At 36.6% G+C, this 21,554-nt stretch overlaps 1 pseudogene; it reads right to left on the bottom strand.

Moving 5' to 3' along the window:
• Positions 1 to 13,362: 13,362 nt before the first annotated feature.
• Positions 13,363 to 21,249, bottom strand: LOC149537057 (putative histone H2A variant 3; annotated as a pseudogene).
• Between the last annotated feature and the right edge of the window lie 305 nt (positions 21,250 to 21,554).

The following is a 21,554-nucleotide window of genomic DNA, read 5'->3' as shown; positions in this document are numbered from 1 at the left end:
TTGAGGTGTTTCAGCTCCCATGAATCTTAGAAGTGCTTCCTCTGATGTGAACTCATTAATGTGTATGATGCTTGGTTGGTCCCAATCTATGAGTTGTGGATGGGCGAGTGGTAGGTCAATGAGGTGGATGGATAGTTCTTGGAGAACAGAGTCTCCAAGGGAGATTTGGTCTAGGATATCATCGTTGGCTCTCTTTTCAAATTCCTCAGGAATGTCTTCGATTTTGACAAGGTCGCAGTGAATGTTCAAAAAAGCGTGACCATCTATATTGGTGTCCTCAGTTGTGGGTATGCCAAAGCCAAGACCTGACTTTGATTTCCACTTGTGTGCATCGATGGGGCACTGCATGCCTCTTTCTTCTTGTCCTAGACCACCACCTTGATAGTTCCATTTTTCAGTGATGAGCTTATGTTCTTGGGGATACTTCTGGCTGAAGTGATCAAGGTGTGCCTGATTCCTTTGAGGTGCATCCTTATGTAACCAATTGTTGATATTTGGAGTGAGCTCCTCATGAAGAGGGATTTTCGAGGATACAAAGGTTATTGGGCCAAACTATTTGTATCGAGGAGGTGGAATATCCTTAGCTTTGTGATATGTCGATCATCCATGGGCATGTGGATCAAGTGGGAGTGCCTCGACAACAAATGCATCCGACAGACTATACTCTCCACATCCCTTGTTATTTATCTTCACTATAGATAGCGTAGAGGCGAGGATGGTTTCTAGGTCATTACAAGTGTGGGATGAGCTAGCGATGGATGTGCTGATATCAATTCCAGGGCAATGGTTTATATATGAAGCTTCAACTGCATTGCAGTAAGCAAAGGGTTCTAGATTGGCATGGTTGGTTACCTCAGTGCCTTGATGTGAAAATTTGAAGCACTGATGGTAAGTGGATGGAACGGCTTTCATGGCATGAATCCATGGGCAACTGAGGAGAATGTTGAATGGTAGGTTTAGATCAATAACATGGCAGAGTGTTTCTTGGATGACTTGCCCAACCTTGATTGGCAGAAAAATAGTTCCGTCTATGGTTCTTTCCAAGTTGTCATAAGCTTTGATGGTGATAACCTCACTGATGATATCTGCCTCAGTATACCTAGCTTGTTTGATGAATTTTAGGGTGCAAATATTCAAGGCTGATCAATTATCTATCATTACTCTTTTCATGGAAAAATTGGATACCATGATGGCTATGCAAAGCAGAAGGGTGTGATCTGGCTCGACAATGGGTATGTCAGTGGGTTTGAATGATAGGGCACATGAGGATGAAAGGTGTCCAACAAGATTATGAAAATCAGTAGCATTGATATCAGAAGAGACACAGGATTCTATGAGAGCACTATCAAGGATGTTCTTGTACATAGGACTAGTATGAAGAAGGTCTAAAATAGAGATTTGGGCTGGCATGTTCCCAAGGTGTTCCAAGATATTGTACTGGCTTTTTGATAGAGCTGATGGTGCTGGTGAAATGGGTGGGCCTATGATGTTAAATCGGGCTCTTTGAGTGGTGACTGCACACTCATTGTTTGGTCCTTGGATATTGATAACATTGACAGAAGGCTCTTTCTCAGATATACAACCTATAAGGCTACCATAGTCTATATAAGATGAAGTGTGGTCATTGTTCTTCCCATGTTGTTGGTTTGGCTGACGGTTGTTGGTGTTGTTGTTGTTGGTTTGGATAGGTGCTTTTCCAAGATTTTGATTGTTGTGAGGAGGAAAAGAATTTTGATAGATTTGTAAGCCTGCATTGGGAGAGGTTTGGGCACCAACAATGATTTCCTTCTGATCAATGAGGTCCTACACATAGTCTTTCAGTTTCATGCATCTGAGGGTAGTGTGACCTTTTACCCTATGAAATTTGTAGTACTCATTGTCTTTGTACCATGCAGCTTTGGATTGGCTTGGGTCAATTTGCTGGGTAGGAGGACATTTGATGAGGTTTTCCTTGACTAATTTCTCAAAAATGACATCCAATGGCTCACCAAGGGGTGTATAGTTTCTAGGTGTAGGTTGGAATCTGGGCTTTTGTCCTATAGCTACATTGATGGCATTAGCTTGATTGCTAGACCCTTGAAAGTTTGGTCTTGGATTGTAGTTTTGATAGCTGTGGTTATTCTACTATTGGTAGTTGATAGCTTGCTGATTGTTTGGTTAATAGGGTTTTTTTGGACTGGTTGTGAGAAGGACCAACAATATTCACATGTCTGGTGTCAGTGACACCATCTATTGCAACATGCTTGTTTTTGTTCCAATACCTAGACTTGTCATTGGAATGTGATTGATTTTGGTTGGCTTCCTTGTAAATCTTGACCACACCATCTTTAATGAGTCCTTGCTCAAGGATCATTCCTTTCTCTTTGATATCTTTGTAGGTCTGCAAATAGTTCATGGTCATGTGGTGAACCAAGCTAGGATGGGCATTATCAATAAACATTTTCACCAAATGGCGCTCTGGCAAGGTGCAAGATATGCAGGTGGTAAGGGTTTTCCATCTTTGTAGATATTCAGGAAGGCTTTCTCCACCTTTTTGCTTGGTGTGGACAAGATCAACTACTAATAGCTCTATTTCAACAAGATGGGCATATTGGGCTACAAATGCCTCAGATAATTCAGGAAAATTTTTAATTGTGCCATAGGGGATTCTATAAAACCATTCAAGAGCTAGTCTAGCCAAGATTTTGGAAAAGAGATGCAAGAGGAAGACGTCATTGTATGCCACATCTTGGCAGTGCATGTAAAATTCTTTGATATGTGTGACAGGGTCTCCTTTTCCTCTAAATTTGTCAAATTTGGGTGTCTCAAAATGCTTGGGGAATGGTGTCATGGTAATGGCTCTGTCAAATGGGTAAGGGAACACATTCTCAAACTTGAAAGTTTTTGGATCATTTCCCGCTTGGATGTTCTTCAAAGCTGTTTTCATGGCTTCCCATTCTGAATTAATGGGTGATGGCTGGGGTGCCCCTAATGTAGGAGTGCCTTGAGGTAGGTATGCACTAGATGGGGCCACTGAATATGGATGGCTGTGAGGGATTTGCTGATAGGGATTGTACATTGTTTGGGTAACTACATGGTGGATGACGGTTTGCTAAGGGGGAGGTAGCACATAGTGTTGCATGTGCTGCGAGGCTTGCTGTTGATATGGGATTTGAGGCTGGGATTGAGGAACATAAGTTAGCTGTGGAATAAATGAATTGGTTTGTGGAGGTAAGGTATAAGATGGTTGTGAAGCTTGGGGAAAGGATCGGGGGGCTTGTGGGGTTTGACCAAGGTATGTGGGTTGCGTCCCCATTTGGGATGGTACCTGCAAATAATTGGTGGTTGGTTGGATTGGTGGGTTACCTCCTAGAAGTGGCATTGAAAAGTAGTTGGTAATAGGAGGTAATGAATTATTTGGTGGTGGGAATTGAAAGCTAGGAAATGGAATTGATGGGGTTTGATAGCTTGGTGGCTAGATTTGGAAGCTTGGTAGAGTGGTGGCAAGAGCTTCGGTCACTTGAGAGCTGGGTAGGATATTGGTAGTAGCTTGTGGGGTTTGATAGCTTTGAGGAGTGAGGGTAGTAGCTTGTGGATTTGTGGCTGATGGCATTGAGCTCCCAAGACCTAATGGAAATGATGGGATTGTGCTTTGGGCTATGGTGAACAAACTGGGGGTGATGAAAGGATGATTACTTGGCCCCATGGGCGGCATCCCTGTTGTATATTGCTGAGGTTGGCCAAAGATGCTAGCACTAATTTGGGAGATGGGTGGATTTTGAAGGTTGGGTTAGGGAGCAGCAATAGCAATAGTGAAGGGCTTGAATGGTGAGGTGTTTTTGGTAAAGGGGGTTCAGAGCAGAGAGGTATGAACCAAGGATGGAATGGTCGTGGTTGGGTTGGCTTGCGACATGGAGATTTCAACTTGGGTGGATGATGGTATGTTTGGGTCTGTTGGATCGTATGGATTGGTTGGAGGCTCTTCTTTTGGCATATATTGATGATAATTTGGATCATAAGAGCCTATGGGTGGTGGCAGCTACCCAAACAATGGGTGATATGGATCTAATAATCGAGGGGTTCTTCCAAAGTCAAAGGTTCCTACATTGTCCCTTCGAAAATTAGCCATGATTGTCTCTTTGTTCTTGTCTATAATGGCATTTACCAATACTGCATTTCCTGGTTGGTTCATGAAAGCTTCAATGTCAGTAGATGATGGCATAGATTTCTTTGGGTTGAAGGATAACTGAGTGCTCAAGGGGGGTGAGGCTATTCGATCCAAATGATAGGGCTCCATTGTTTCTTTCTTCTTGGCTAAGCGAGTGACGGGTGGCATGAAAAATGCTCCTAGGGATGAGACGCAACAAATGCTAGTGGATGCAAAAGGGAGGAAGGCTTTTCTATGCAAATGATTTCCTAGGTTGAGGAAAAGGTATATGACAAAACCTAAGGAGGATTGGGTTGGGGATTCTAACTTCAAAGATATGTTGCCAAAGCACGAAAGGTCTACTTTCCTATGTGCAAGCTTGGTGGTGATTGTGTCAACTTAAGGATAGACTGATGACCCCTTAGGAAGAACACGAGATTGACCACTTGTGGATCCCAACCTTTAGCTCAAGGTGATGAGGGATAACAAGTGGAAAATCTAGATTACCCTAGACAAAGCTTTGTTAAAGGGATAACCTTGGTGAGATTGGTGGTTTTGAAAGATTTTAGGAATGACAAAATTTTAGCAAGGTGACAACAATTTTTGAAGGCTTGGATGTGAAGATTTTGGATTGCTGGCTAGATGGTTTGGTCCTAAATGAGATGGATGAGCTAATAATTCTTAAGGGGATAACCTAAGATGGCTAACTTTTCTACAAAGATGACTCTAAGGTGAAGCTTATCCAAGAAGGTGTGGAGAAACAAGGGTGTCTAATCATAGAAATCATGCCTAGTTGGTAAGGCATAAGCAGGATTAACTCCTGGATGTTGGCTAAATTTGATGGTGCACTATAACCAGGCCTCTTGAAGTGCTTCGTCGACAGCTTTATCCTCTACTTTGTGGAGTTTGGCAATTCGAGGACTTGGTGTTAGTTCCTTTCTCTTGGCTGAAAGTTCTTGGTATGCCTGAGATGGTTTGAGTTTAACTTTGTGGAACTTCTGTTTGGGTTTGGGTTGCTCTGACATCAATTCTTGAATCTGCTTGGCTTTGAGAGACCTTAGTTATTTTAATTCAACTTGTTCAACTTCTGGAATAGGCAGTGACTATGCTAAGTGTACCCTAAGCTAGGATTGACCAAGTTTGGAAAACATTCATTCAACAAATAAAAAAGCAAGCAATAGATAGGAACAAACATATAGAAGTTTTTGATTCTCAGAATATGATACTTGTGTTGAGGAGTGTGTATGTTTTACAAATTTTTTGATCAATCACTTCAAACATATTAACACTCTAGATGGTTGTCTACAAGGCTGACAGTTGGTTTAGCTAGGGAGCAAAGGTATGTGAGGCCCAAATTTGTAGATGAAACCAACAAGATGTCACACAAACAAGAGGAGCGGTAACCCACTTCTCCTCTTTCACTTCTCAAGGGTATAAAGTTTCTTGAGGCTTAGCCCGAGTGACAAAAATCTTGATTCCAAGAGAGGTGTCTTTCGATTCACCTCTCGATTCTTATACTTCGCCAAAACACTGGAGTTGAAGTCATCCAAGGGGTGATGAAATCTCCAAGCAGGCCTCCTAAAAAGAAACAAGGTTTTGGATCCTAATCTTATGCACCCAAGATGGCCTTGAAAGATGACAAGGGGAGAGAAGACTTGGATGACCTTGGGCTAAAAAAAAAACATGCTTGTTCTTTTACCAACTGGCTCTTATGTGTGCTAATCTAGACTTTGCAAGCACTCATGTTTAAGAGACAATGTTCAATTCCAACTTGAAGCACCAACAAAATTAAATCGATTGAAGAATGCAAACAAGAAGAAGAGTTAGGGTCAACAAAATAAAACTTGCCAGCCCGGAGGCCCTCCACGTCAAGTATCGATTAATTTCCTTTAAAGCATTCAAGAGTTGGTGTGATTTTGTTTTAAGCCCAAAGCAAAGATGTGTGAGAATTGATTTGTCAAGCGCGTGCTCAGAGGCCCTCCACATCAATAGTTGTTCAATTTTAGTGCCCAAACTTGAAGTGTGATTGATTTAATCTAGAGTTTTGGTCATTTAAATTTTTTGATAAAGTTAAAGCAAATTTTCAAAGACCAAGTGAGTGAGTTAGATTGTGGAACACTTAACACCTTTTTCAAGTAGACCCATCCCCATAAATGGCATTGAGATTGCAACAAATGGTTGAATTGATGGGTGATTAGAAAAGAGGTGAGTCCAAGGAACTACTCAAATTGATTTTTACAAATTTTTATTTAACTTAACAAAGTTTCTTAAATGTCCAAAAATCAAATTGTACCATAAATTGCATGTGGAAAAGAGATTTGTTTTGTTCAATTTTATAAGCTCCAAATGAAGTGTTTGATATTGCAATGGTTAATTGATCCTTGGCATTCAAGAGTGTGTTTAGCAACATGCATTCAAAGACAAGTGATTAAACATTCAATTTTTTTCCTTTGAGCATTCAAGATTGAGATTTTGTGTGTTGTTTTAAGAACTTTGAAGTGCTTTGTTTTAACCTTAGATCATTCAAGATTGTTTTGGACTCAAAAGTGAAAATGACTCTTTGGACTTTTTTTTTAATTCAAGATTTTGTGTTCTAGCTTGCATATTTTAAGCCCAAAAATGATATTCCTAGATTGTTTTGATGCATGAAAAACCTAAGAAACATTCAAGATTTTGCAACAAGACATTTGTTTGGAACAAATAACAAAGCTTTTAGGACAATTTTTGGCATTCATTTAGGACTCTTAGTTTTCATGAGATTTTAAAAAGAACTTTAAAATATTTGCAAATGAGGTTCATTTTATCCTTGATTGATGCTTTGAGTTTGATTTAGATTTTAGTGTGCACTTAGTGTTGATTTTGAACCTTTTGAAATGGAAACTTGAAGTTCTTTTTAAATTCCCAAAAATGAAGTGTTCCTAACCTTGTATGAATGCATCTAAAACCTTGATGTTGCAAGGATGCAAATGATTGGATTGGTGTAGTTTCACTTGTTAAAAGATTTTTTCTTTTTTGCAAATTTTTAATTTTCTAATGGATTTAAGTATGGTTTGGGGGTTCATTTTAAGCACTAAAAAGAAGTGTGTATGATTTTGCTTCCTTAAAAAAAAATGACCAAGATCTCCCACAAGAAGAAGAAGAAGAAGTAGATGGAATAAGAAGAATATAGACAAGAAGAGGAAGAAGAATTTCAAGTGCTTTGTCCACCTATAAGCTTGAAAAATCTGCAAACACTATGAGATAGACTATGAGTTCCTTTGTCTTCTTCATGCTCATGTGGACCTAAAAAACCAATTTATAAATCCTACCAATCAAAAAAACAAGCAAAATTAGCCAAAATTAGCAAATAACATACAAAACTTGACTAAAAAAGCTAATGAAGATGACCCATGTGGGGTCCCACCGGGCGTGCCAAAATGTATATGAGCAATGTTAGTATGCTAATAGAAACCAAATTTAAATAAAACTTCTACAAACTAAACAAAATTCATAAACTTCAAGATAGACTAAGATGAGCTCTCAATTGAGAATATGAGCCATTAATGGACTCTCTCAATAAGAAGCTCTCTTGTTGAGTAGCTATGTCTAAATAGTTAGGATGTATGCTCAAGCTTTATGCTTCAAAAAGGGCTTCAAATGGAGTTGGAATTTGGGTGTGAGTGTATAGTTTTGATGTAAAATGGCTTCTTAAAATGGCATTATGACTTTACTTCACGGATTGTGTTATTTTGCAAAGGGGAAGGATCCAATTTATAGGCAAGAGGCTTGAGGGATTGAGGCTAAGATGCAAGGATGGGAAAAAGTTCATGAAGGGCTCAGATTGCATGAGAGGAGAGCACATGGATTGTGCTTCCTTACAGCCAATCAAGGAGTGACACATGTCACATGGTGAGAGGATGGAGGAAAGGGGAAGGATGAGTCAACAAAGGAGGCTCAAGGGATAAAATCTTCATAAAGACCCTCATAATGGCTTGTAAGAGCAATAAAAGGGCTTGGAAGAGTCATTTATGGCCTAGTGGGCTTCATAAATTTTTATGGTTGAGATATTTTGAGGGAGATGAGATAAATTTCGACTTGGGCTTGATTAGGAGGGTTTTGAGCTTGCTTAGGATTGTGAAAATGATTAGAGGATGGATTATGATGGTTTAGGATTAGCTTAGGGATAGGCAAGTGGATGGCATTTAATGAGGGTGGGTGAAGGAGGAGATATTTGTTAACTTTGGCTTGGGTTAGTAAGTCTTAACCCATGTTTAGAGAATGTGACAAGGTTAGGAGGGGATTAGGATTAGGTTTAAAGACATCTTCTAGAAGAGTCTAGACTTTGGACGAGGATAAAGACTTTCTAGAATAGTCTAGAACTTCCTAGGATGAGGATGAAGACTTTCTAGAAGAGTCTAGAACTTCTTAGGATGAGGATAAATTAGATTTTTAGGAAATAAATAAAGTTTTATTTATTTCAAGGGTTTGGGTTGAGGAGATATTTATTAAAACTTTTTTAATGAACATGAGGATTAATATTTAATCTTAATTAAATATTTTGAGTTGGGATTAGGGGTAGGAAATGATGGGATTAGCCTTTAATCAAAATTAAAGAAGGATTAGAAGATTTTGGAAGAGGCTAGTGGTCTTAAGGAAATTGGCCAAGTTTTGAGCAAAATTTTTTTTAAATTTTTTTTTTGGGTTTTTTGGTCAATTTATTAATTAAATAATTAATAAATAAGGAAATAATGTTTAAATAAGATTTAAACATTTTTGGGAGGGATTCCTTAATTAAATATTTTTAATTAAGATAAAGGGATTTAATGGCATAAAAATTAATTAATTAATTAATTAATTAATGATGATGTCATCAAGAATTTTTCAAAAAATAAAAATACTTTATTTTCTAAAAGTTTTTAGGTGTCTACAGAAGCAACTTATGAAGGATGTGAAGGTTGATAGCAATGATGAGGAGGATGTGGAGGCGAAAGAGGAGGAAAAGGAGATGTAGGAGGAAAATAAGGATGACTACAGAGGGTCTGGAGGATGAGAGAATGCAGCAAGAACGAGATATGTCTTCGCTGCCTCTTTCTCCTATCCATATTCATGCCCAACTTAAGGAGCAAAAAATGGACTCTAAAACTGAGGGAGGGGAGGTGCAGGTTAAAGATAGAAGGATAGCTTGGAAAAATTTTAATGTTAGGACTTTGAAAATGGGAATTTTTAGAGAGGCCATGAACCTACAGGTCCTCATGGAAAACCAAGAAGGGATGCAGCTTGAAGAACTCATAGACTTGATGATTGTGGCTATTTTGGATAAAGCAAAGGAAATTGGGATGAACCTCTTGAACAATGCTCACCATAGTATGATTGATAACTTCAGATCAATCAAGTGGCTTTTCCATGAGCTGGAGGAGGTCAAAGAGCAGGTGGGTCATGTGGAGGAATATAGGAATGGAGTGGATTCTAATAATAGAGACAACAAAGGTGAGAGGCTTTGTCTAGCAGAGAGAAGGATTAACAACCTCGAGATCTACAATTATAATCTCACCAGATGATTTTGTTGCTAAACTCCATTAACAACAACATCATATCTTTAACTGGCTAGATCAAAGACAAAGTTATGAAGGAAGATGAGGAAGGAAAAGATAGGGAAAATGCTAGACTAGTGGTCAACACTACAAAGGACAACATCAACAATCGTTAGGACCATGAGGATCAAAGGGCGCACCAGCAGGAGGTTGAGGAGAACCAAATGGCCTATGAGGCTACTCAGGTCATGCATGAGCTGGAGAGAAAGAACAAGGACTAATCCACTACCTGTTCTTTTGTTTCTATCTATGCCTTTTTTTGGCTTTTTGTCAGACCTTTTGCCTTTGTCGATTCTTGTTGTTTCTGTTCCTGGTGTTTTCTATGATCTTTGGTTTTCAGCTGGGCCTTGTGCTTATTTTTAGCCTTTGAACTTGAACTCTTTTGGCTGGGCTTTTCACATTTATTTTCGGCCTTGTTAATGTTTTAACTCTTGGGTTTTAGGGTCCATGTAAAACTTGTTTATCTAATCAAAAACATCGCCCCTACTTCTCTCCTCAAATTTTTTTTTATGAAGTGGAAAGATAGTGGTCACAATGGATTGGTGGTCTAATAATGTATATGGAATGACATGTATATTAACATAATTGGAGTACTTTCTAAAATTTAAAGAATCCTTGTTACCATAAAATTTTTCAAGTCTAGAGCATACTATCTTATCATCTTGATCCCTTTTCCTACAAAGGGGATCAAAGAGTTTGAATTTATTGATCATCCTAGGTTAATACAGAAATTATTTTCTCTTCCACCCAAACTTAGATCCCCCTATTTTATCCCAGGGCCCTTCAATCATGTTGAATTCCCTTTTAATGATCTAAGGATGTTCAAATTTCTCATGCATTTCCATTTTTCTATTTTATCCTTATTGTCATTGGGAGCATAAAAATTTCCCACCCCTACTTCTATACAATTTGGTAGGAGGGTAATCCATACCAATCTATTACAAGGGGAGAATCCCTAGTCTAAAATATGTTTATTCAGATTTGGTCCTACCAAGATAACAACTTTTCCCCTACCTTTAGGGTGGTCGATATTAAAGGACTTTGCATATTTCCATATGAATGTAAGATTAATGTTAAGTGTGAAACCTAGGTATTGCCTTGAATTCTTAAAGAAAAACAATTTCTATGTTATTTTTCATATTTTATAATATTTTATAAAAAAAATTTGTTAGCAAATATGAGATTCTTAACATTCCACATAGAGCATTTTAGGTCCATATATAACTTCAAGAATTTAAATACATGAGATATTTAAAGCTCTTTAAATAATTAGGGAGTTGTTGTTTAAGGTGTTTAGGGGCTCTAACATTGGAATAATGGATAGGAGGCCTTCTTCTTTTCTTTTAAGGATTTCCCTTTGAATCATCCTTTTGTAGGGTACTATAATCCATCTCATTGTCCTCACTTTTCAGCTTAGCATTGTTTTCTTCTTTTGGACATTAAACGCAAATAATTATTAGAGGCTTCTTCCTTAACAATGGAATGGATAATAGCCAAATCTCTTATCTCTCCTCCTAATTTTTCTACTGAGTATCCACAAGATCTCTCATTTCATCTATTCCTCTTACAATAGACTTTTTCATGAGGGGTAAAGACCCAATCATTAGGGAGAGGATGGTATAGTTTTTTGTTTGGGTGGGGTTGGGAGGTGTGGTGGTGGGTCAAATTATGGATTGTGAGAATGAGAAAAATATAGAAATTTCTTCAAATTAACCTCATTGCTATAGGATTTTTTTTAAGAAATTAGCATTTACATAATTAACCACCTTTTCAATCGTGCCTCCCAAAACTTCACCAATGTTTCCTTAACAATGGGACTCCTACTAGTCATGCAAACTTCTATATCATTAATATTTAAAGTGAGAAGAAAAATATTTTAATCAAATTTTCCTTTTTACCTTTCAATGAGAGCTTAGTTGTCTTTGAAAGATGTTATAATGAGATTCCTTATGTATTATAGTTTAATGTTGATTCATTCGTGTATCTTGGATTTAAAGAACCTTGATTATCTATACATCTTTGTTGTAGGCATTATGCTCCTTTCAATGCCCATATCTGGTTCAATGTTGTGGTAAAAAATGTACACCATTCCTTCTTGTTTTCTATTAGTCTCTCTTATTGTGAGACTTGTGGTTTTCACCTTCTGGACTCATTTGTCTTTAGATTTGAACACTTTCCATGTTTTAAATTTAATAAAAAAATCAACCAATTTAAAAAAAATCTCATTTGTTAAAAGTAATATCTATTGCTAACTTACAATTAAAATAAGTCTACTTTAGAATGATCAAATTAATAGAAAATATATTCTATTTTAGATATTGATATTTAAATATTTATAATTCAAACATGAATATAAATACAAAAAATTTGATGTGATAAAATTATTTTAAAAAATTAGATGTACTAACTTAGATTTTCTTTGGTAGTGGCAATGTCCCTTAATTGTGTTTTGCAGTCTCTCTTATGAGAAAGGTTCCACAACTTAAATAAATACATAAATAATATCATATTAATTCTTAAGTTAAGAAGTCACATAAATGAATTTTTTAAAAATAGAGGGATGAGGATACTTGTATTTTTTTAAAATTTGGCAAGTTAGAATTTTACATGTTCAAAATTCAAACATGAGAAAATTAGGAGGTGTCCAAGAAGAACTCTAAGTATCTAAGAAGAACTCTATAAATTCAATATTTCACATAAGGAAAATTTTTATTCAAACCTCAATAAACTTGACTTACACTCTTAAATGTATCTCTAGCTTTATTTTAGGTGTTGGGTTCCTTTCTATGCTCATATTCCATTCATTTTTATGCTCAAAGGGCATGTTAGTTCTTTTCATTCTACTTTTGTTTTATTTCACTTGTTTTAGCTTGACTACTTTGTATTTAGGTCTTAGCTCTTTCTATGTTTTTCCCCCAATCAAAACAATTAAAAGAAAAACATTTTCAATTGTGTACTTATTAAGCTTGCATCTATACAACCAACCTTCAATTGAACTTGGAACTCAAACATATATATATACTAAACTCAGAGATCTCTCTTCTGAAAAATATTTTAATATTTGAGTAAGGAAATGAATAATATGTCATTAAGAAATATTAACAAATTGTTATTAAGTAGAAGCTCCTTGAATTTTGAAACAACCTTTCCTACCATATCTATCTATCTATCTATCTAAATTTCATATAATCTAAACACTGCAAGATGTACTCCCATTTCATATATTTTCATTTGAAAGAAATATAAAACTATCAAACATAAAGTACCATTAATTATGAGCTAGAGAGAATGATCTTGAAAGAGTAACATAATTTCAACTTAACATGATGACAGATATATACTATTTCAAATAAGCAGGACACAGTCATCTCAATCTGATGAACAAAATATCAGAAGTTTTCTTTTTAAAAGAGAGAGTTTCTATAGTGACTAATTGGAAAAGAAAAATTTCAATCTGTGTAATGAAGAAGGCATTGGGGCAGGGCCCTAGCTAAGCTTGAAACCATAAGGATCTATGACAATTCAGATCAGAAATCAAAGGAGTGATAGACTCGATTTGGTAAATTAAAGACATATCAATGACTATATTCAGTCATAAAAACACTTCCATGAGTCTAGGTTCCATATTAAGATGTTCTAAGTGAGTGCTTTGAATACTAGAGGGAATTAATCCTTCTTTGTGGAATTGTCAAGAATGAATCTATGAATATGAGGGATAACACCATCGCTAGCAATAGTGCCCTTCACAAATTTGTCAAGCTCTTCATCTCCCCTGATGGCAAATTGAAGATGCCTCAAAGTTATTCTTTTCACCTTCATATCTTTTCTCACATTCCTTGCCATCTCCAGAATCTCTGCAGTGATATATTCCAATATGGCTGCTGAATATACTGCTGTTGTTGCCCCCACTCTCCCATTCGTAAAAACTCTAGATTTCATCATCTTGTGCGTGCGCCCAATTGGAAACTACATTTCAATCAAAATAAAATCATGTCTCTATTGGAATATTTAATGTGTTGGTTGTATTGCTCCTGGAACCAAATGGCAACCTACCACCTGACGGATTGCAAAAAAGCCAGAAAAATTAATATGGGTAGGTGAGATTTTCAAATTTGGAAATGAGAGGGAAAAATGTTTTAGGTCAGAAGACAAAAAGAAATGATTAGATTCATTTGACTAGATAGAAGGAGAATAAGTTGAAGAGCTCAGAAGTTAAAGAGCAGAGAAAGAAGGAAAAGGTTGATCAACAGATCACTCATTGCAAAGACAGAAGGAGAAGAAGTTGAAGAGCTCAGAAGTTGCAGAGTAGAGAAAGAAGGAAAAGGTTGATGAGCAGATCAATTGTTGCAGAGATAGAAGGAATCATTGTCATGCTTGCAGTTGCACGTGCTTCTTCCTGTCATTCTCTAAGTTCATAGTTTATTGGTTTGTCTTGTTGAAGCAGTGATTGCTCCAGGCACCATTGCATGTAGCCATTAGAGCTACAAGTTTAAATTTTATTGAAGTTTGAAGTTTTTACCATTTTAGGGTTTTTTGGTTGAAGCTGAATGCTCCTAGATTTTGTAATAGTTTAAATCTTAGTTGAATAGAAAAAGCAAGCAGACATACTTGAATCTATTGTTCTTCCTCTTCTATTCATTGTATTTGAGAAACTTGGTTGAAAGGTTAAATATTGACTCTTTGGTTTTAATGGTGAAAGAATTCATGTTAGAATATTTCTAAGTTATAAATTTTCTCAATTGAAGTTGAGCTTACTCGATATCCATTAATGCCGAGCAATTTTTCTTTGAGTGCCGAGCTAACTCGACACATACTACATTCTTCTTCACCTGCTAAGTATCTTGTCACTTAGCACCTATTGCCTATCACTCGACACCTTCAAGTGCCAAAAGATCTGTGACTTGGAACCTTCATGTGTTGAGCAAGTGCCATGCAAAATTGACACTTGGCACCTTCATCTGCCGAGTACTTTTTTTAGTGTCGAGAAATTTTGTTAAGGTTTAGAGTTGTGAGTTTTAAGTTTAATTTATATTTCTCACATGGTATCAGAGCTTTGAGGCCCCACATCCATAGTGAGTTAGGGCATTTTTTTCTTGGAATATTTTGACATGGTAGGAGATGCATGAAAGATATGGTAGCAGCCACCACCATTCAATGGACAAAATTATGATACATGAGCAAAGAAAATGAAAACCATTATGATTGCAAATGATTTGTGGGAGTTTGTAGTTAATGGGTTCAATGATGTGATAGACCCAACTCAATATGCTACACTCACAAATGCACAAAAGACTCATTTGAAAGAGTCAAGGAGGAAAGATGCAAAGGCATTAAGTTTTATTGAAGTAGCAATGACAGAGACAGTGTTCCCAAAGATTGCAGTAGTAAATTATGCAAAGGAAGCATGGGATATCTTTGAGATGAAAGGGGACTGATAAAGTCCACACAGTAAAGCTATAGAATATAAGGAGGGAGTTTTAGAACCTTTAGATGAAGAAAAATGAATTAGTTGTAGATTTCAGTTCAAGGACCTCCAATGTGATTAATCAACTAAAATCAAACGGAGAAGACTATCAAGAGCAGAGGACAGTCAAAAAGATATTGAGGAGCTTACCTCATAAATATGACAATTTGGTCATGACCATAGAAGAGGCAAAAGACCTCACCGTTTTGACAATGAATGAGTTGATGGGTACTCTTCAAACCCATGATCATAGGATCAATAGATCCACATATTCTTCTTCACAAGAGAAAGCATTCAAGGCTTAGTCAAATCCAAGAGGAAGGGGGAGAGAAAGAAATGGCTTAGACAGAAACTCCAAAGGTAAAGGCCAAGGAAATGGAGGACAAAGAAATGTTGTAGCAGAAAACTCAGGAAGAGCAAATGGAGCAAGTAGCTCACAAAATACTTCAAGAGGAGGTAAGAAAAACTACATCTCAATTAAGAGTAATGTAGAATGCTACTACTGTCATAAATATGGGCATTATGCAAATGAATGCTGGAAGAAGAAAAATGATTAGTCGGGACAAGCAAATGTGGCTGATATGAATATGGGAAGTGGAAACAATGCCACTGCCTTCATCATGTGTGATTTTGGTGACGAAGGAAGCCCTGAGGTTTGGTACCTTGACAGTGGATGTAGCAACCAAATGAGTGGTAATGAAACCTTGTTTTCATTCATTGAGAAGAGTTCCAAATCTGAGATTAAAATGGGTAATAATGGAACCCTACCAGTTGTGGGCAAAGGATCTATTATGGTCCACACCAAGAAAGGTGAGAAGAAGGAAATACAAAATGTGTATTTTTCCCCTAGTATAAAGCACAATTTGATGAGCATTGGTCAACTCATTCAAAATGGATACAAAGTGCTGATGGATAATGATACGTGTGTCATTCATGAAAAGGATGGGAGCAAGAACTTACTTGCAGCAATTCAAATGAGAAAGAAAAGAATGTTTCCTTTAAGGATAGAGACATGTTTCTCATCTCATGTTGGTACTGCACCTCCCACACAATCAGCTCTAAGGAGTGTGATTGAAGACCCCTCACAGCTATGGCACCTCAGGTATGGTCATCTAGACTATGTTGGTTTAAATTTTTTGTCAAATAAAAGAATGGTAGAAGGTTTGCCACATATAGGAAATTCATGTGACAAGTGTGATGCTTGTATTTTGGGTAAGCAAAATAGGCTTCCCTTTAATTCTAGAAATTCTAGGACGGCTAGATATCTATTAGAGTTAGTGCATACTGACCTAGTCGGTTGTATGCAAGTTACTTCCATTAGGGGGAGTACTTATTTCATGACATTCATTGATGATTTCAGTTGTAGGACATGGGTGTATTTCTTAAAGAATAAATCTGAAGCATTTGATAAATTTGTAGAATTTAAAGCCTAGGCTGAAAGAGAATGTGGACAATATATCAAGGTCCTAAGATCAAATAGAGGAGGGGAGTATACCTCCAATTCTTTTGTAAATTTTTGCAAGAAACATGGCATAAAGAAAGAGCTCACAGCTAGCTATACACAACAATAGAATGGAGTGGCCGAAAGAAAGAACATGACCATTGTTGAAATGGCAAGGAGCATGATGAAAGAGAAAGGTCTCCCAAATAAATTTTGGGGAGAGGCTATGGCAACAAAAATTTACCTAATTAATAGGTGTCCTACAAAGGTAGTCTGTGATAAAATTCCAATGGAAGCATGGTCACGAGGAAGACGGACAGTTGAACACTTGAGGGTGTTTGGATGTGTTGCATATGCACATGTGCCTAAAGAGCAAAGGTAGAAATTGGATAACAAAGGTGTTAAGTGCATATTCACAGGGTACAACTCAGAATCAAAGGCATATAGATTGTATGACCCATTGAACAACAAGATGACTCTTTCAAGAGATGTGGAATTTCTTGAAAATTAGTCTTGGTATGGTCCAAATGATGAGTCACCGAGCACTTCGAGTAAAGTGCCAATTATGAATGAAGAAGATGCTAATGAACACCAAGAAGAAGGAGCAGATAGAAGAAAAGGCAAGAAACCTCAGTCATTGTCGAGCTCCTCTAGGCATGATCGAGTGTTAGTGTTGAGTAACAATGAAGACCAAGCTGGTCGAAAAAGTAGCATCAGTGAAGATTCTGATTCCACACTCTCCTCCTTGCTACCAAGAAAGACCAAGAGTCTTAGGGAGATATACCAAGATGAAAGGTATGAAGATTATGATGAGAGTGTTAATTTTGTATTATTTTCTCATAGTGATCCTATATATTTTGGAGAAGCTATTACAGAGAAGAAATGGTGTAATGCCATGGATGAGGAAATAAAAGCTATAGAAAGAAATGAGACATGGGAGCTAACTGATTTGCCTCCAAAGAAGCAAGTGATTGGAGTGAAATGGGTTTATAAGACCAAATGCAATGAAGGCAAGATTGATAGGCATAAGGCAAGGTTGGTAGTCAAGGGCTACAAATAGTAGTATGGCAGAGATTATGATGAAACATATGCCTCGGTTGCAAGAATGGAAACCATGCGTGCTGTCATAGCAATTGCAGCTCAGCACAAGTGGAAGGTATTTCAAATGGATGTGAAGTCCACCTTCCCAAATGGTGTATTGAAAGAAGAAGTATATATGGAGCAACTACCTGGTTATGAAGTTGTAGGTGAAGAGAACAAAGTATATAGATTGAAGAGCGCTCTTTATGGGCTCAAGAAGGCTCCATGAGCATGGTACAGTAGGATTGACTCATATTTTATTAGCAATGGCTTTAGCAAAAGCAATGGTGAGCCCACTCTTTACATCAAGGTAGAAGATGGTAATGTATTGATTATTTTCTTGTATGTAGATGACTTAATTTTTACTGGAAATGACAAGGCTCTAATTGGTGAGTTCAAAGAGGTCATGAAAAATGAATTTGAGATGACAAACCCAGGTCTCTTGAAATACTTTCTAGGAATAGAAGTAAAACAAATACATAATGGCATCTTCATCTCTCAAGAAAAATATGCAGGGAAAATCTTGGAGAGATTCAAAATGTAGAACAATAAGGCAGCCCCAACACCAACAATAATAGGCCTGAAGTTGAGCAAGGAAGACTCTAGTAAGAGAGTGGATCCAACACTATACAAGAGTATGGTTGGAAGTTTAATGTATTTGATTGCAACTCAGCCAGACCTAATGCATGCAGTAAGTTTGATTTCCAAATTTATGGAAACACCAAAGGATTCCCATCAGCAAGAAGGAAAAAGGATCCTAAGGTATGTGAAAGGTACCAAGGGATTTGGGATTTTGTATACTGCAAATGATGAATTCAAGTTGGTTGGTTGCATTGATAGTGATTGGGCATGAAGTACAGATGATAGGAAGAGCACTTTCAGATACATGTTTCATATGGGATCGGGTGCAATTTCATGGGCATCCAAGAAGCAACCTATTGTTGCTCAATCTACAGCAGAGACTGAATACATTGCAGAAAATGTAGCACCATGTCAGGCTATTTGGTTAAGGAGGATCTTGAAAAATTTGAATGAAAGGCAAGAGGATGGAACCACAATTTATTGTGACAACATCTCATCAATTGTATTGTCCAAGAATCCATTCTTCCATTGTAGAAGCAAACACATAGAGATTAGATATCACTTCATCAGAGAGTTGGTGGAGAATGGGGATATCAAGATGGAATTTTGTAAGTTTGAGCAGCAACTAGCAGACATTTTCACAAAGCCATTAGGCATTGGAACTTTTGTACACCTAAGAGAGTGTCTTGGTGTAGTTGATGTGGATCAGTAGTGATCCTTGCTTGTTTGGCTTAGGACAAAGGGGGAGTGTTGGAATATTTAATGTGGTGGTTGTCTTGCCCCTAGAGCCAAATGCCCACCTACCACCCGATGGATTGTAGAACAACCAAAAAAATTAATACAGGTAGGTGAGATTTTCAAATTTGGAAATGAGAGGGAAAACATTTTAGGTTAGAAGAAAAAAAGAAATGTATAGATTCATTTGACCAGATAGAAGGAGAAGAAGTTGAAGAGCTCAGAAGTTGTAGAGTAGAGAAAGAAGGAAAAGGTTGATCAGTAGATCACTCATTGTAGAGATAGAAGGAATCGTTTTCATGCTTGCAGTTGCATGTGCTTCTTCCTATGGTTCTATAATTTCATAGTTTATTGGTTCTTCCTGTTGAAGCAGTGATTGCTCCAGGCACCATTGTATGCAACCATTAGAGCTACAAGTTTATAGTTTATTGAAGTTTGAAGTTTTTACCATTTCAGAGTTTTTTGGTTGAAGTCGAATGCTCCCAAATTTTGCAATAGTTTGAATCTCAGTTAAATAGAAAAAGAAAGTAGACATACTTGAATCTATTGTTCTTCCTCTTCTATTCATTGTATTTGAGAAACTTGGTTGAAAGGTTAAATCTTGGCTCTCTTATTTTAATGGTGAAAGCATTCATGTTAGAATATTTCTAAGTTATAAATTTTCTCAGTTGGAGCCAAGCTTACTCGGCATCCATTACTACCGAGCAATTTTACTTTGAGTCACCTTCATGTGTCGAGCAATTTTTTTAGTGCCGAGCAAAAATTTTGAGGTTTAGAGTTGTGAGTTTTAAGTTTAATTTATATGTCTTACAGTCTCACAACTTCAAGGCCTTCAAAAAAACCATATATTTGATGTATGACATGTGACACCCCACTTCATGTAAGATTTCCATGTGGATAGTATGGATAAGAACAAGAATCTGCATTGGTAAAGGATATATTAAAATAATATAAGTCGATACGAGTTCTGTTTGTTATGGATCATGACCAAAAACAAAAAAATATTTATCTTACTTATCAGGAGATGGCTTCTAGGTAGTGGTACGAGATATGGGAATGCATAATGTATGCATTTTTAGAAAAGGTTGGAGATTGGTACTTATATAGATGGTTATACAAAGATAGAGAAGTTTCCATGACATCAAAAACTTATTAATCCTAGTTACTATGGTATTTGATAATACACCTGTACATATTGGTGATTTTCATAGTTTTGATGTTTGCTAAACAGAAAAAGTAGATTCTATAGGACCTAAAAGTAGTCAATTAGTTGGCTAAGTTTACTTTCAAAAGACATCAGATTTCTAGTCTATGATGATCAACTTAGGTAATAAAGTGGGGTTAAAATTTATTCAAATTAGTTGGAATATAAAGTAAGGGTATTAAATAGATCTATTAAAATATATGAAATGTTCTAAATGATGAGACAATCTCTAATACCAACTCCATTCAAATGTGAGTAAAAGTCATAAGAATCCAAAAAGATACATACATTAATAAATCAAGAATCTGATTAGTAATTATGATCAACTTATTTTTTTTAAGATAACAAAAATCAAGAATCTTACCCAAGTAACAATATGGATAGACCATCTATGAACAAGCCATCACAAAATGACAATCATGTTATTATTACCCTTTCTCATGCCTGAATTGTAAGAAATAGACTCCTCTGCTAGGAGTAGGTACCCACATTACACATTCTTTTACAAAGAAGACAAAGAATGTTTCAATCTTCAACGTGTGAATGAATGGTTTTGAAATGGAACAAATGGAAATCGATCCAGACTTCCTAAAATGATGGTTTTAACAAGGTAAGTAGAGAATATGAGGCCACCAATAATGGTTCTCTCACTAAATAATGATATTCTTTAATACATGATATTTAAAAATGGCCCTAGATTGCCCATATACTTCAACTGTTAAATAAGATCAAATTTAGTGTGATAGACCTATATGAATAAACCATAAACTTTAAAAAGGCTTTAATATTAACATACAATCATCTACAAATACCAGATAACTTCTTCCTTCAAGAATTATAAGAAATTCATTCATGCATATGTTATAGACCAAATATATGTTGCAATATAGAAACCTAGAGACTCGCATGAGATGAGCGAGTGACTGGCTTCTTCCGATCGACCTTCTCATTTTGATCAGCCTTCTTTGTAGTGATAGAATTTTTATCAATAGAGATAGAGGAGGACTTGGTTGAAAGAAGACCTTTTGGATCTTTCCCTCCAGCCATTTCTTTTTAGGGTAGATTTACTTGCAATCAAATTGCAAGACTAAAATTAGTACAATATTTCCAAAGATCTAGAATCCGGGAAGCTCCTTCAGATGGTGTCTTTTGATCTTGCCTACACCAACAACACAATCTATAGGAATATAAAAAAATTAGCCAAATAGATATAAGACTTTGATGAAGAAAACCATGATAAACAAATCAGCCAATGGGTATAAACAACTTAACCTAGGGTACAAATCAATAGGGTATAAACAACTTAATCCTATTGATTGTTCGAAAAATGGATAAACATCTAGTCATATAAA

The sequence above is a fragment of the Cupressus sempervirens genome, chromosome 10, assembly GCF_028749045.1.
Source record: "Cupressus sempervirens isolate cs-2001-9-10 chromosome 10, ASM2874904v1, whole genome shotgun sequence".
Lineage (NCBI taxonomy): Eukaryota > Viridiplantae > Streptophyta > Pinopsida > Cupressales > Cupressaceae > Cupressus > Cupressus sempervirens.
This window is presented reverse-complemented; position numbering and strand designations above follow the sequence as displayed.